This window comes from Panthera uncia, chromosome F2 (genome assembly GCF_023721935.1).
Source record: "Panthera uncia isolate 11264 chromosome F2, Puncia_PCG_1.0, whole genome shotgun sequence".
Lineage (NCBI taxonomy): Eukaryota > Metazoa > Chordata > Mammalia > Carnivora > Felidae > Panthera > Panthera uncia.
The window spans coordinates 39,013,341-39,028,266 of NC_064812.1; the positions used below are offsets into that span (position 1 = coordinate 39,013,341).

The following is a 14,926-nucleotide window of genomic DNA, read 5'->3' on the forward strand; positions in this document are numbered from 1 at the left end:
GGGGCGGGGGAGATGGCCGCGGGTCACGTGGGCAACTTGGGCGGGACGTGGGTGTCACGTGGGCAGGGCGGGGCGGGGCGGGAGCCGTTGGGTCGAGGGCGTGGCTCTCGCGGTTGGTGGTGACCAGTCCTGGCCTAGTGGAGGCTCCGAGCCTGGGGATCGCTGACCTTGGACGGGAGTCTGGGAGGGGTTAACTGCAGGAAGCCTCCGCCGGGTGGCTGGTGCCCCGGAGCTAGGAGACGTGGCGCTTTGAATGGGTCCGGGGGAGGGGCTCTCGAGGAAGTCGGGGATGGGGTGGGGGTAGGGAGGAGTGGGTGAAGAGTGTGGAAGCGGGTAAGGGGGTCTAGGTCAAAGTCGCTCAAGTAGGGTGTAGGTTTTCTACATTCTTTTCCTGGGAGTGGTGTTGGGGTGGAACAAACATTTTCTCCCTGGGTCACACGGCTAGATGCTTCCAGAGTAGGCTTAACTGAGTATGAAGCCGGCACTCCTCTTGCAAGGCCTAGGTTTCATTCACAAACTGACTATTTCTCTTCAGGGCCAACTAACATACTGCGTGCCTATCATTCGCTAGCCTGGCTCATTCACTGTTGATCTGGGTGTTCCCCAGAAATCAAAACTTGGAAAGCCCGTGGGCGGCACTATTTTCCTAGTAATTTGTAGCTTTAATAAGAAATAACAAGAGAAGCACATTGAACTGTGTTTACGCGTAGAGGTAGCTCCCCCCTTGTGTTTTATTTTAAGCTTTTATACAAGACCACAAAAGGAGTTTGAAAAAATTCTGTGTTTATAATCTGTGTTGACCATCTCTGGGTAGAGTTAGGAAGAAATGAATTGCCTTTTCAGATTTTAATTACAAAGATAATGTTTGCTGGATGCCTTCAGTTTTTTCCTTTTTGCTATATGGAAACTTTAATCATTAAATGATAGCAAACATTTAAGCAGGTGTCTTGACTGGACTAATTACAGTTGACCCTTGAACAACTCGGGGGTTAAGGGCACTGACTCCTGGGCAGTGGAGTATAACTTTTGCCTCCCCCAAAACTTGTAATAGCCTCCTGTTGACTGGAAGCCTTACCAGGAACAGGAACAGTCACCTAACGCATATTTTGTATGTTATATGTATTACATACTATCGTCTTAAATAAGTCTTAAAGTAAGCTAGAGAAAAAAAATGTTAAGAAAATCTTAAGGAAAATACATTTACAGTACTGTGCTGTTTGTTGAAAGAAATGCATGTATAAGTAGACCCAAGCAGTTCAACTTCGTGTTTTTCAAGGGTCAACTGTGCAGACTTTCTCAAAGAATATAAATGGGATAAGATTAATAAGCACCTAATGCCAAAACTGTATTAAGGAGTATTTTGACCTACTTTGCAACAGTATTGTAAATGCATGTTGTGATTAATGGGTGGAAGGGAGTTTTGTAAATAATAATAAAAATAAACCACTCTTGCTAAGCTTTTATAGACTTATAATTAAAGACAGTGTAAATTATAAGGCCTAAAACTTTGAAGATATCATTGGGATCTGCTTTAACTCTACAAGGTTCCAAATTCCATTTATGTTTATGAAGTTAGATTTATAATCCCATTCTTAACATTTTGTTTCCAGAGACGGGAAATGTGATGAATTTCCTAAGAGGTTCCACTGCCCATTCTAGGTTAACACCTGTGGATTTAGGAATTGGACAGATTATACAATAAGAGTAGCAGGATTTCCCTGTTCCTTGGGCAGCCTAGCAAGTATTGATTACGTAAAATCATTTCACCTTGCTTTTTTCTGTGACTGTCCCTAAAAATACCTTTAAAAAAAAACTTTAAAATAAATTTAAAATTTTACTTTGTTTAGTAATACAGATAACATCATTTTCATATATAACTTTATAGTCATTTTTCCAGGTTTTGTAATATATGTATATGTTACCTATGTATATATATGTATATATTATATATATATGTTTTACACATTTATTTTAAAGTTTATTTATTTGTTTTTGAGAAAGAAAGACAACATAAGTGGGGAAGGGGCAGAGAAAGAGAGGGGACAGAATCTGAAGCAGGCTCCAGGCTCTCAGCTGTCAGCACAAGATGTGGGGCTCGAACCCAAGAACAGTGAGATCAGGACCTGAGCTGAAGTCGGACGCTTAACCACCTGAGCCGCCCAGGTACCCCTCAAGTATTTATATTTTAAAAACATAGATAAGGTTGTACACTATTTACTGTTTTGCACTTAATGTGGTCATGAACATTCATGTCAGTGGATAAAGCCTATCTAAAACCAGAAACACACCTGTAGTTCCACAAAGTTGGGCTTATTGTAGCAGAATGAAGTTTAGGTAAAGTTTAAATGAAGCAATGCTTTGAAAGACTCAAAGCAAAACTGGTTGTGTATAAAGGAGTTATCAGGCCTGACCCAAGTAGACTCAGAATCCTAATTCCTTGGAAATGGCAAAATTAAGATAAATGTGAAATGTTTCTGAAGCCTGAAACGTGGGTTGGAATTAAAACACTGCTTTATCCTTTTTTTTTTTTTTTAAGTTTATTTTTGGAAGAGAGAGAGAGAGAGCTGGGAGGGGGAGAAAGAGGGAGAGAGAAAGAGAATCCCAACCAGGCCCAATGTCACCAGCGTGGAACCTGATGTGGGGCCCTGAGATCACGACCTGAACCAAAATCTAGAGTCAGTCGCTTAACTGACTGAGCCACCCAGGCACCGCCCCCCCCCCCAAAAAAAACCCCTGCATTTTCTAAGTGTCAAAGTGACTCATACAGTGGAATACCACTTGGGAGTAAAAAGGAATGAATTATAAATACGTGCAACGACATGGATGAATCTCCACATAATTATGCTGAGTGAAAGAAGCCAGGCAAAAAGAGTACATAGAATATGATTCCATTTATATAAAACTAGGAAATGCAAAGTATAGAGACAGAAAGCAGATAAAATAGTTACTTGAAGGGAGGGGTGGGAGCAAGAAGTAGGAGGAAGCGATTACAAAGGGGTACCAGAAAACCAGGGAGTCATGGATATGTTCATTATCTTTATTGTTGTGATGGTTCTATGATGTTTACATACATACAGGTCAAAACTTATCAAGTTGTATACTTTAAATATTAGAGTTTATGTTGCTACACCTCAAAAAAAAAAACCAAAACAGTTCAAGGAAATTTTTAGAAAGTGAACTGCATGGCTCAGGTCCTTACAACAGTGCGATGTCGTTCCAGCCTCACTGAGGGGATTTCTAACAAAATTTTTGCCAATCTACGACTTTAAAAAACAAGGTTTCTCAATACTATATCCTTGATGTTTCTTAACAAAAGCAGTTTTTATAGGCTTACACAATAAATATTCACTTATTCTACTGTCTGGCTCTACTGTAATTTAACGTACTTTATTGTTGGATAGTTAGATTACAGGGGTTTTTGTTTTTGTTTCTTGCCATTGAATGCAGTTCTGGCATGAACTAAATCTTTGTGACTATCCATAATTACTTCTTAAAGATAGAATCCTAGCAGTGTAATTGCCTGAGTCATAGCCCACAAATGTAATCTAACCCTTTTAATTAGGAAGTTTTAAGGGACCTGAAGAAGTTCTACTTAAAGCCTCTCATTTCACTGAAGAAAAAAAAAGAGCTTCAAAGTGTCGTCATACCCTAGAGTCAGAGTAGAAGCCAGCCTTCTCCTTGCCTTTGACCCCTTGGCTGCTCCTCTTTTTCAGTATCCTGTGTGATCAGTTCTTGGGAATAGAGTGTGTATCTGTATGTTCAGGCTGCCATAATAAAATTCCCTAGACGGGGTAGCTAAAACAAAAGATTTATTTTCTCGTGGTTCTGGAAGCTGGAAATCCAGGATCAAGGTGTCAGTATGGTCAGTTTCTGGTAAGGGCTCTCTTCCTGGCTTGTAGATGGCCGTTTTCCTACTGTGTTCTCACAAGGTAGATAGAAGGCCAGTGAACTCTGGTGTCACATAAGGATACTAATCCTTTTTTTTTATATATGTAAGTATCGTTTTTTAAATTTTTAAATTTTAATTATTTATTATTTTTTAATATAATTTATTGTTGAATTGGTTTACATACAACACCCAGTGCTCATCCCAACAAGTGCCCTCCTCAATGCCCATCACCCACTTTCCCCTCTCCCTCATCCCCCCATCAACCCTCAGTTTGTTCCCTGTATTTAAGAGTCTCTTATGGTTTGCCTCCCTCCCTCTCTGTTACTATCTTTTTTTCCCCCTTTCCTTCCCACATGGTCTTCTGTTAAGTTTCTCAAGATCCACACAGGTGAGTGAAACCATATGATATCTGTCTTTCTCTGACTGACTTATTTCACTTAGCACGATACCCTCCAGTTCCATCCACGTTGCTGCAAATGGCATGATTTCATTCTTTCTCATTGCGAAGTAGTATGCCATTGTATATATAAACCACATCTTCCTTATCCATTCACCAGTTGATAGACATTTAGGCTGTTTCCATAATTTGGCTCTTATTGAAAGCGCTGCTATAAACATAGGGGTGCGTATACCCCTATGCACCAGCACTCCTGTATTAAAGATACTGGTCCTTTCAGATCAAAGCCCTACCCTATGACTTCATTTAACCTTAATTATTTCCTTAAAGGCCCTATCTCCAAATACAGTCACACTGGGGGTTAGGGCTTGAACAGATGAATTTGGGGGGCAGGGGAACACAAACCTTCAGTCCATAACTGTGCAGGAAGCCTCCACTCAAGTAGCTTATCTCTGAGGGCTCATGGAAGGAAAATGTTGACTTGGGTCTTCAAAATGTAGTCTGCTGCCATTGTAAACTCCTGGGCCACAGGATTATACACCAAGAGAGTGATTTTACAGTAAAGCAGGAAACTACAGTTTGAGTGTGCCAAGACTTTGGAACTATGGTCAGGAAAGGGTTATCCTCAGAATAAATTAGTAAGAATTAATAAATAATGAAATTATCTGCAGAAATATCCTAAGCTGAAAGATAATTTATCTTTGCTGAAAGGGCCAAGATATTTCCCATTCTCTTTAAAAGATCAGAAGATATGCTAAGAACCTGCATGGAAGTAAAAACTGGTTGGGGCATGAAGGTAGGGGCCAAGGGAAGAAGAGAAGACTGAATGTGATAATAAAAGCAAAAGTTACTGCAAATTCATTTGGTGGAATGCCATGCCACAATAAACCTAGCAAAGGAGATGTACATTCTGATATCATGTGTATAAAGTTTAAAAGACAGATTTATAAATAAAAATGCAAAACCATGCATGGGAATAATGAACACCAAATTGAGGATAGTGGTTATTTCTAGGGAGAGTGAGACAGAAATGAGACTGGAGTGAGTCCACAGGGGACTGCAAATGTATCTGTCATGTTTTATCTCAAACTGGGTTGTGGGTACAAGCGCCTTCTTATATTATCTCTACTTTTTATATGCCAGAAATACTTTATAATTAAAAATAAGCAACAAAAAGTAAACGACAAAAGCAATAGTTTGTACAGAGGCTAAACAAAATAATGGAGTCCCTCCTTGACTACTCAACTATTGTGTCACTATTATCTTGCGGTGGGGAAAAGGGTATCAGACCATCTTGGCTCAACAGGTGACTGCTAAGGTCATTTAACCCCCTTTGCACTGATTTCATGCTCAGCACACCACACCCATGTGGCATCTCATATAGACTCTACCACATAACAGAGAATGGGTTGAAGAGTTGGCTTAAGTACTCTGATTCTCTTAGCAGTTACATTTATTGGCATAAATCATGCATTCTTGATGAACCAATGTTGCTCCCATGGGGGTACAAATAACTGGTTCTTCGGGCAAAAAATACTTTAAGAAACGTATAACACACAAATAAAATATACTAGATGCAAAGATATGCAATATATCTGTGGCATTACTAGTTCACAGGGGGTAATTAGGGAAAAAATAACTAAAAAGGCACTTAGCGGGGTGATAATGAAAATATGGTTGAAAAATACTGGTGTAAAGGAAGAAATTGACATTTGGTTTCATCAATTAGGCTCCCATGTTTTTGGTTAATTAGTCTCCTTGGGTCATTTAGTCATTTCTTCACTGTACTGTTATTAAATTGCAACTCTGATTTAAATGCATATTGTCCTCAGAAATCTCAGAACCTAGTAAGTATAATGGACCCTTTTAAAAATAGCCTTAATGCAAGATAGTATTGCTATAGTAAGTTGATTTGAACATGGGGATTATAGTGGATGCTGTGATGTGCTTCCCAGATGCCCCTTCAATAATGAGGAACTTATCCCCAATTCTGGGAGTATTACTAGAAGGCATCCCTGAGGTAGGTGTCAGACTTTTGGGAAGATTACTGAGGAAAACCTCCTCAGCCAAAGTCATGTCTCCTCCCAGGAATAGCCCACATCGAGTCACCCAATAGCCTGGGAGTATAAAATCTTGGCCGCCTTGTCCTAACTTGGGACTTATTTTATTTTACTTCTTAGAGTTTTTTTTTAAGTTTTAATTTTTATTTTGAGAGAAAGAGCATGTGCTCAGGGGAGGACCAGAGAGAGAGGGGGAGAGAGAATCCCAAGCAGGCTCTGTGCTGATGGCATGGAGCCTGACACAGGGCTCGATCTCACAAACTATGAGATCTTGAACTGAGCCCAAATGAAGAGTTGGACACTTAACTGACTGAGCCACCTAGGCGACCTTATCTTATTTTATTTGAGAAAGAAAGAGAGAGAGAGTACAAGCAGGGAAAAGGAACAGAGGGAGAGAGAGAGAGAATCCCAAGCAAACTCCACGCTCAGCCCAGAACACAACACAAGGTTCGATCCCATGACCCTCGGATCATTACCTGAGACAAAATCAAAAGTCTGAGGCTCAACTGTCTGAGCCACCCAAGCACCCCCCTAACACCCCCATAACCCCCCTGGGACAATTTTAAAAGACCATCCCAGCCCCAGAGCACTCTATGGGCTTGGCTGAGGATTGTTAGCACTGTATGATAGCTCAGTTTTCCCTCTGCCCAGTCCTACTTTCTTCCCTCCCTTCTACAGGCACTGTTTCTGAGAGCACTTCCTAATATGCTGATCTATCTCGAAGTCTGCTTCCCAGAGAACACAACCTGTAACAGGGATGATAAGATATATACAAAATATTTGGCATCACTAAGGTGGGAGAGATTATTTCCAGAATTCAGTGATTCATCACTTATATACAACTTCCAGTGCTTATCACAATAAGTGCCCTCCTTAGTTACCCATCACCTATCTATCCCATCTCCCACCCACCTCCCTCCATCAGCCCATAGTTCGTTCTCTATCATTAAGAGTCTCTTGTGGTTTGTTTCCCTCTCTTCTCTCCCCCCCCTTCCCATATGTACATTTGTCTTGTTTCTTAAATTATACATATGAGTGAAATCATATGTTTTTTTTCTTTCTCTGATTGACTTATTTTACTGAGTATAATATATTCTAGCTCCATCCATGTCATTATGAATACTTCATGCTTTTTGATGGCTGAGTAATATTCCATTATATATATATATATTATATATATATATGTATTTTATATAATATATATACCACATCTTCTTTAACCATTTATCAGTTGATGGACATTTGGGCTCTCTCCATAGTTTGGCCATTGTTGATAATGCTGCTATAAACATTGGGGTGCATGTACCCCTTCAAATCTGTATTTTTGTATCCTTTGGGTAAATACCTAATAGTGCAATTCTTGGACTGTAGGGTAGTTCTATTTGCATTTTATTGAGGAACCTCCATACTGTTCTTCAGAGTGGCTGCACCAGTTTGCATTCCCATCAACAGTGCAAGAGAGTTCCCGTTTCTCCTCATCCTCGCCAACACCTGTTGTTTCTTATGTTAATTTTAGTCATTCTGACAGATGTGAGGTGGTATCTCACTGTGGTTTTGATTTGTAGTTCCCTGATGGTGAGTGATGTTGAGAATATTTTCATGTGTCTGTTGGCCATCTGGACATCTTCTTTGGAAAAGTGTCTATTCGTGCCTACTGCCCATTTCTTAACTGGGTTATTTGTTTTTTGGTGTTGAGTTTGATAAGTTCTTTATAAATGTTGGATACTAACCCTTTATCAGATATGTCATTTGCAAATATCTTCTCCCATTCTCTAGTCTGCCTTTAATTTTGTTGATTTTTTCCTTCTGTTTAGGTTAAGTCTTGAAGGATGAGTAGGATGTTGCCAAGAAGAGAAGGAAGGGGGTGGAGATTAATTCTAAGCATGGAGACCAGCAAAAGTAAAGGCTTGGGACATGAGAAAATTTGGTGTATCTGGATTGTGGTGAGCATTTCTGTAACTGGTGATAAAGTCCTTAAGATTTTGGCAAGGGATTGAGGACGATGGAATTTTCAAGAATGATTCCTATGCTTCTCACTTCCAGTTGCACAGATGGTGGTGCCATTCACTGAGATAGGGAATATTGGGAAAGAACTAAGTTTGGCAAGCCAAGATTAGTGGTATGGTTTTATATGCATTGATTTTGAGGAGTACAAAATATCCAGATGAAGATAGGCAGGTGAATACACAGGTGTAGACTCCAAAGCACAGATGAGAATCTGGAGGTGACTCTTGGTTTCTTTGCTCTAATCACATTTTTCATTCCTCAATCACTCGATGATTTCTGCTCTTATAAGCCCCTTGTATTTCTCTTCCTTGGGCTTTCCCTGGTTAATTCCTACTCATTCTTCATATCTCAAGTGAAACATCCTCCCACAGGCTGTGCTCAACCACCAGATCCAGTCACTTCCTCATATTACATATTTTCATAGCACCACAAATTTTCATAGTATTTGTCAAAATTGTAATTTCACATTTATTCACAGAATTATTTTTTCTCTCTCTCTGACTATAATTTCCATGAGAACAAGACCTGTGTATGGCTTTGTTCATCATTATACCCTGTACCTAACATAATGCCTAGCACATGTAAATGTTCAGGACATATTTAAAAGAATGGTTGATGTTCATATTAATGGGAATAAAAACCCAATGGCCATTTACACACGAAGATAGGTCCCTAACTGAAGGCACCAGTATTTTGTGGATGAAAGACTCTTAAGATGCTGCCCAGTTATCCTGACTCCTGGTATTCACATCCTTGTGTAATTTCCTCCCCTGGAGCATGGGAGAAACCCATGACTTATTTCTAACCATAGAATATGGCAAAGGGTGATTACATTACATAAGACTGTAGCTGTCGTCTTGCTGGAAAATCCTATTTTCTCGTCTCTTGCTTATTTGGTAAAGTGAGCTTCCCTGAGGAGAGGCACATGGGGCAAGAAATTTGAGGGTGGCCTCCTACCAGCAGCCAGCAAGAAAGCAAGATGCTCAGTCGGATGATCCAGAAAGAACTAAATCCTGCCAACAACCACATGAATTTGGAAACGGAATCTTCCCTGATAAGACTCCAGTGCTGGCTAACGTCCTTCTGAGGGGCACCAAAGCAGAGCAGCCAGTTAAGCTGTATCCATATTCATGATTCACAGAAACTGTGAGATAATAAATAGGTACTGTTTTTCAGTTGGTAAATTTGTGGGAATATTGTTTTGTAGCAACAGATAACTAAAAAACAAAACAAAACAAAACAAAACAAAACAAAACAAAAAAAACAGATAACTAATTGTGGGATTTTGGTGCCTAATAGGGGGTGCTGTAATAAATACCTGAAAATGTGGGAGTGGGTTTGAAACCAAACAGTGGTCGAAGGCTGGAAAAATTTTGAGGAGCACAAAAAGGAAAGCCAAATTGTCTTGAACGGTTTGTGAGAAGAAATAATGGACTTTAAATACAGTGCCCAGGAGGCTTAAAAGGACATGAGGAACATGTTTTTGAATATTTTTAATGTTTATTTGTATTTGAGAGAGAGAGAGAGAGAGAGAGCACAAGTGGCCGAGGGACAGAGAGAGAGAGGGAGGCACAGAATCAGAAGCAGGCTCCAGGCTCCGAGCTGTTAGCAGAGAGCCACACGCGGGGCTCGAACTCACGAACTGTGAGATCATGACCTGAGCTGAAGTCGGACGCTTAACCGAGTCACCCAGGTGCCCCAGGAACATTTTTTTTTTTTTTGTAATAGCAGAAAATTTAGCCAGGTGTTTTCTGCAATTATGTGGAAAGCAAGACCTCTAAGTGATGAACGTAGACATGCAATCATGAAAATTTTCAAGCAAAAGTGTTGAAGGTGCCACTGGGTTTCTTCTTGATATTTATAGTAAAATGTAAGAGGAGAGAAATAAGAGAATAACTATTAAGCAAAAGAAGCCAGGACTTGATAATTCTGGAATTTTTTAGCCTCTTCAGATGGGAAAAGATGCTAAAATGGAGGACTGTTTTTTTTTTTTTTTTTTTTTTAATTTTTTTTTTTTATTTTTGGGACAGAGAGAGACAGAGCATGAAGGGGGGAGGGGCAGAGAGAGAGGGAGACACAGAGTCGGAAACAGGCTCCAGGCTCCAGGCTCCGAGCCATCAGCCCAGAGCCTGACGCGGGGCTCGAACTCACGGACCGCGAGATCGTGACCTGGCTGAAGTCGGACGCTTAACCGACTGCGCCACCCAGGCGCCCCTGTTTTTTTTTTTTTTTTTTTTTTAATGTTTATTTATTTTTGAGAGAGAGGCAGACTGCAAGTGGGGGAGGGGCAGAGAGAGAGGGAGAGGCAGAATCGGAAGCAGGCTCCAAGTTGTCAGCGCAGAGCCCAATGTGGGGCATGAACCCATAACAGTGAGATCATGGCCCAAGCCAAAGTAAGAAGCTTAACTGCCTGAGCAAGCCAGGCCCCCCCGGGGGACTGGCTTCTAAGCACTGACTGAGAAAGTAGCATGGAGAAAAAGCTGAGAGTGTGACTTAAGAACCTTTTGTTAAAACCTCAGAAAGATCGAAGGATCATACTATTCAGTCACATGAAGGATCTTGAGAGAGTTTAAGGGTATGCTTCAAGGAACCTCTCAATTAACCCATAGATCTTCTAGGAAGTTTAGGAGCGTTTTTTTTTTTTTTTTTCTTAGCAAAATCAAGAGGGGCCCACAGTAGAGAAGGTCTTACCCAGAAGAGATTTTGGATTGGCTTTTGTGCAGTAAAGTGAACCCCAGTGAAATTCATAGTTGACCCACAAAGTTTATGAGAAAATTGCATCACCAAAACACTGCCACTTTGGACTGAATGGGACAGAGACAGTACAAAAATGAAAAGAAGGTGTTGGGCTTCCCAAATTCTACTGGCAGGAGTCAGGCTGAGAAAACCACGTACACTGCCAACTTCTGCTACTTTCGCGAAAAGGAACAGAGATTCAGAATATGGGACCAAGATTCTAGGGGGTGGAGTCAAGGACCACAGAGAACTATACCTAGACCTTGAAGCCTAACCAAAAAATGTCCAACATTTGCTGAGGAGTTATTTCTGAGTTGCTCTGGATCACTGATGCTTTTGTATCTACCATTTTCCCCAATGTGATTGGCAATGACTTAGCTGTTTTCCTTTGCCTGTCACACCACTGTCTGTTAGGTGTCTAGGAGGAAGAAAATCTATCTCTTTAGTTTCACAGTCCCCCTAAATTGAAAAGAACTGTGCTCCAGGAGATATACCTACCAAAACTACACCTAAGTAGCTTCCTTTGTAGCAGGACCTGATTTAGATGATGAGATTCTGAACTTTGAGCAGATGCTATAATGGGATGAAACCCCTGAGGGCCTTAGGAGAGGATGATGTGTTTTGCATGTGGAAGTGATGTGAATCATTGAGGACCAGAGGGGGGATTTTGGGAGGCATGTTCCAACATGGACCCTAATAATCTCTTCTTCTGGTGTTTATGGCTTTGTATCATCCCATCTCCTTGAATAACTTGCTTCTAAGAAACAATAGACTACTTCAACATTGAGGGAATGTCATTTCTATGATCAGATTGCAAAAGATTCTGAGTTCCATCTGGCCAGCAGACTTACTTCCTTGATGGTTTTGATGAAGCAAGTTGCCGTGTTGGAGAGGCACACGTGGCAGGGAACTGAGGGACAGCCTCTGGCCAGTAGCCAGCTGCAAACTGAAGCCCTCAATCCAACAACCCAAAAGAAACTAAATCCTGCCAACAGCCATGTAAGTCAGCTTAGAAGCAAATCCTCCCTTAATTAAACCTTCAGATAAGTCCCAGGCCCCGGCTTATGGTTTGATTGCAGTGAAAATTTTGAGAGAATTTAGAGGGACCCAGTTCAACTGTGCCTGAATGCCTGATTCTCAGACCCCGTGAGATAATTAAATATGGTTTCAGTTGCTAAGTTTGTGGTAATTTGTTACACAGAAATAGAACTGATGCACCTATTATATTGCCAAAGTTGGAAAAGATGGACAAACCTCAGTGTTTGCAAGGCTGCAGGGGAACAGACATTCTCATGTAGTTTTGGTGAGAGTACAAAATTTCTGAAGGCAATTTGGCAATATAAATTTAAGAAAATTCAGGAGCACCTGGGTAGCTCAGCCAGTTGACCGTCCAACTCTTGATTTCTACTCAGGTTATGATCTCAGTGTTTGTGAGTTCAAGCCCCGTGTAGGGCTCTGTTCTGACATTGTGGAATCTGCTTGGGATTCTCTCTCTCGCCCTGTCTCTCTGCCACTCCCCCCACTTGTGCTGTATCTGTCTCTCTCTCAAAATAAAAATAAGAACTTTGGAAAAACAAAAGAAAATTCAAAAGCTCAAAGGTGGATATTTTTGATCCAGCAAAGTTCATTGCTAGGAAATTGTCCAAAAGAAATAATTGGACAAATGTACAAAAGTAAAATCACTTAGTCATTACACTGTAATTTATTCTCTCAAAAAATTATATGCAATCCAAAGCGGTGATTCTTTGAATACATTGTGACACATGCAGGGATAGGATATTATGCAGCCATTAAAGAATATGATGTGTATTTAGGTATGTCAGTTATTCACTGACCTGGAAAGCCACACTGCTAAGTGAAAAAACTTAGTTACAAAATAACATGTTTAGTAGTAACTCATTAATATTTTAGAATGTATTTTTATATATCCATGAATAGACATCTGGAAAGATATTCCCCCAAATCTATTTTTTTAAGTTTTCATTTATTTATTTTGAGAGCATGAACAGGGCAGGGGCAAGAGAGAAGGAGAGAGAGAATCCCAAGCAGGCTCCGTGCTGTCAGCACAGAGTCCAACAAGAGGCTTGAACTCATGAACCATGAGATCATGACCTGAGCCGAAATCAAGAGTCGGATGCCTAACCGACTGGGCCACCCAGGAGCCCCCCTCAAATCTTTATAATAATGTATAGCAGCCATATGTAGGAACTAGAGTTTTTCAATGGTTTTTATTGTTTCTATACAACTTTAGAACTGTTTGAATATTTTATATGAACATGTATTATCCTTTTAATCAGAATAAAATAAGGGTTCTTTTTGCCTTGCTGAAGCTTAACCTACAGAATAATTGTGCACCACATCACATAAACAACCTTAAAAATCATAGAAAGAGAATGGCACAGCTATGTCTATATGCTCAGAGAAGCCATTGAGTTTTGGTGACATTTAAAATTTGAACAGTGGGGCGCCTGGGTGGCTCAGTCGGTTAAGCGTCTGACTTCGGCTCAGGTCATGATCTCGCGGTCCGTGAGTTGAAGCCCCGCGTCGGGCTCTGTGCTGACTGCTCAGAGCCTGGAGCCTGTTTCAGATTCTGTGTCTCCCTCTCTCTCTGCCCCTCCCCTGTTCATGCTCTGTCTCTCTCTGTCTCAAAAATAAATAAACATAAAAAAAAAAAAGATTTTAATAAAAAAAATTTGAACAGTGACTAAGAATGAAAACAAACTCTGAATCATACAAAAATCGTTCATTGTCTACCAGGTACAGCTAAAGCAGTGGGCACTGTTTTGTATGGTATGTGTTTCGGCCTCACACGTGAGCCGGGTCATGGAAGGAATCTGTTCAGAGAGGCTAACCTCTGTCTTCTGAACCATTCTTTTCTTCCTTCTTCCTAAAAGAATTTTTCATTCACCATTTAAAAATTGGAAAGAAGCTTATTTTTGACCCATAGAAAAATTTCTCCCAAGAGGACCAAGAGGATAATCATTTTCTGGGTAATATATATTAGTTAGTATAATTTAGATTTAAAATGCCTTCTTGGGAAATGCTTCCTAAGAGTTATAATATTTAGTTAAGTATTGTGTTTCATTGAGGCTCACTTTGCTGAATCATGCCAGTACTAAATTTTGAGATATGCCAACCCATGTCATTTATTAATATAACCAGTGGCTTCTAAAGTTCCAGTTAAATTTTAAGATTTATTTCTTTGCCTGTGAAACGTTTATTTCCTCAAGGAAAACTTCTTTATAAGGTGATAAGTAGCCTCTGCTGAAAGAGAGGGGAAAAAAATAATACCTCAAGCCTCATTGAGACCTCATGTCCATAAAGATGAGTAGCTCTTCTGGTGGCTGAGTAGAAAGGAAAGACACAGGTGCACTTGCTGGGAAAGACCAAAGTTTATGAAAATTAGTAACCTCAGATACTGAAAGAGAACCAATATTGTAATCTAAAAAAATAAACTAGGCAGTTAGTGAGTTTATTACTCCAATGTGGCCTTACTACATCTAATAAGTTCTAAATTTGATGAATTACTTGAAGTCAATTTGTGTGTGTGTGTGTGTGTGTGTGTGTGTGTGTTGTTAAAGCTTAGAGTATGGTACAAGTGAATTGCAAATATGAACTATGGTTGCTATTTGGAGAAATTCCTTTATCCATGCTGTGACCCTTAATCTTGATGAACCATGTTGTGAAGCTACGTGACAGCTTTAACCACGTCAGTACAAATTCGTTGTCTTCACCTTTCAAAAAGGAATATTTTTGATAAATAACATCTTTTTCAGATGAGTGTGTTACGACATTATTTTCTTGGAAAAATGGAAACAAAAAGTTGCAATGTGGAAT

At 40.1% G+C, this 14,926-nt stretch overlaps 1 long non-coding RNA gene across 1 annotated transcript; it reads left to right on the top strand.

Annotated features, from left to right (window-relative positions):
- The first annotated feature begins 71 nt into the window (after window positions 1–71).
- LOC125924511 (uncharacterized) lies at window positions 72–9,568 on the top strand. The gene is made up of 3 exons (XR_007458444.1): window positions 72–2,163; window positions 8,161–8,289; window positions 9,256–9,568. It is a non-coding gene; the product is annotated as an uncharacterized LOC125924511 (long non-coding RNA).
- Window positions 9,569–14,926: the final 5,358 nt, after the last annotated feature.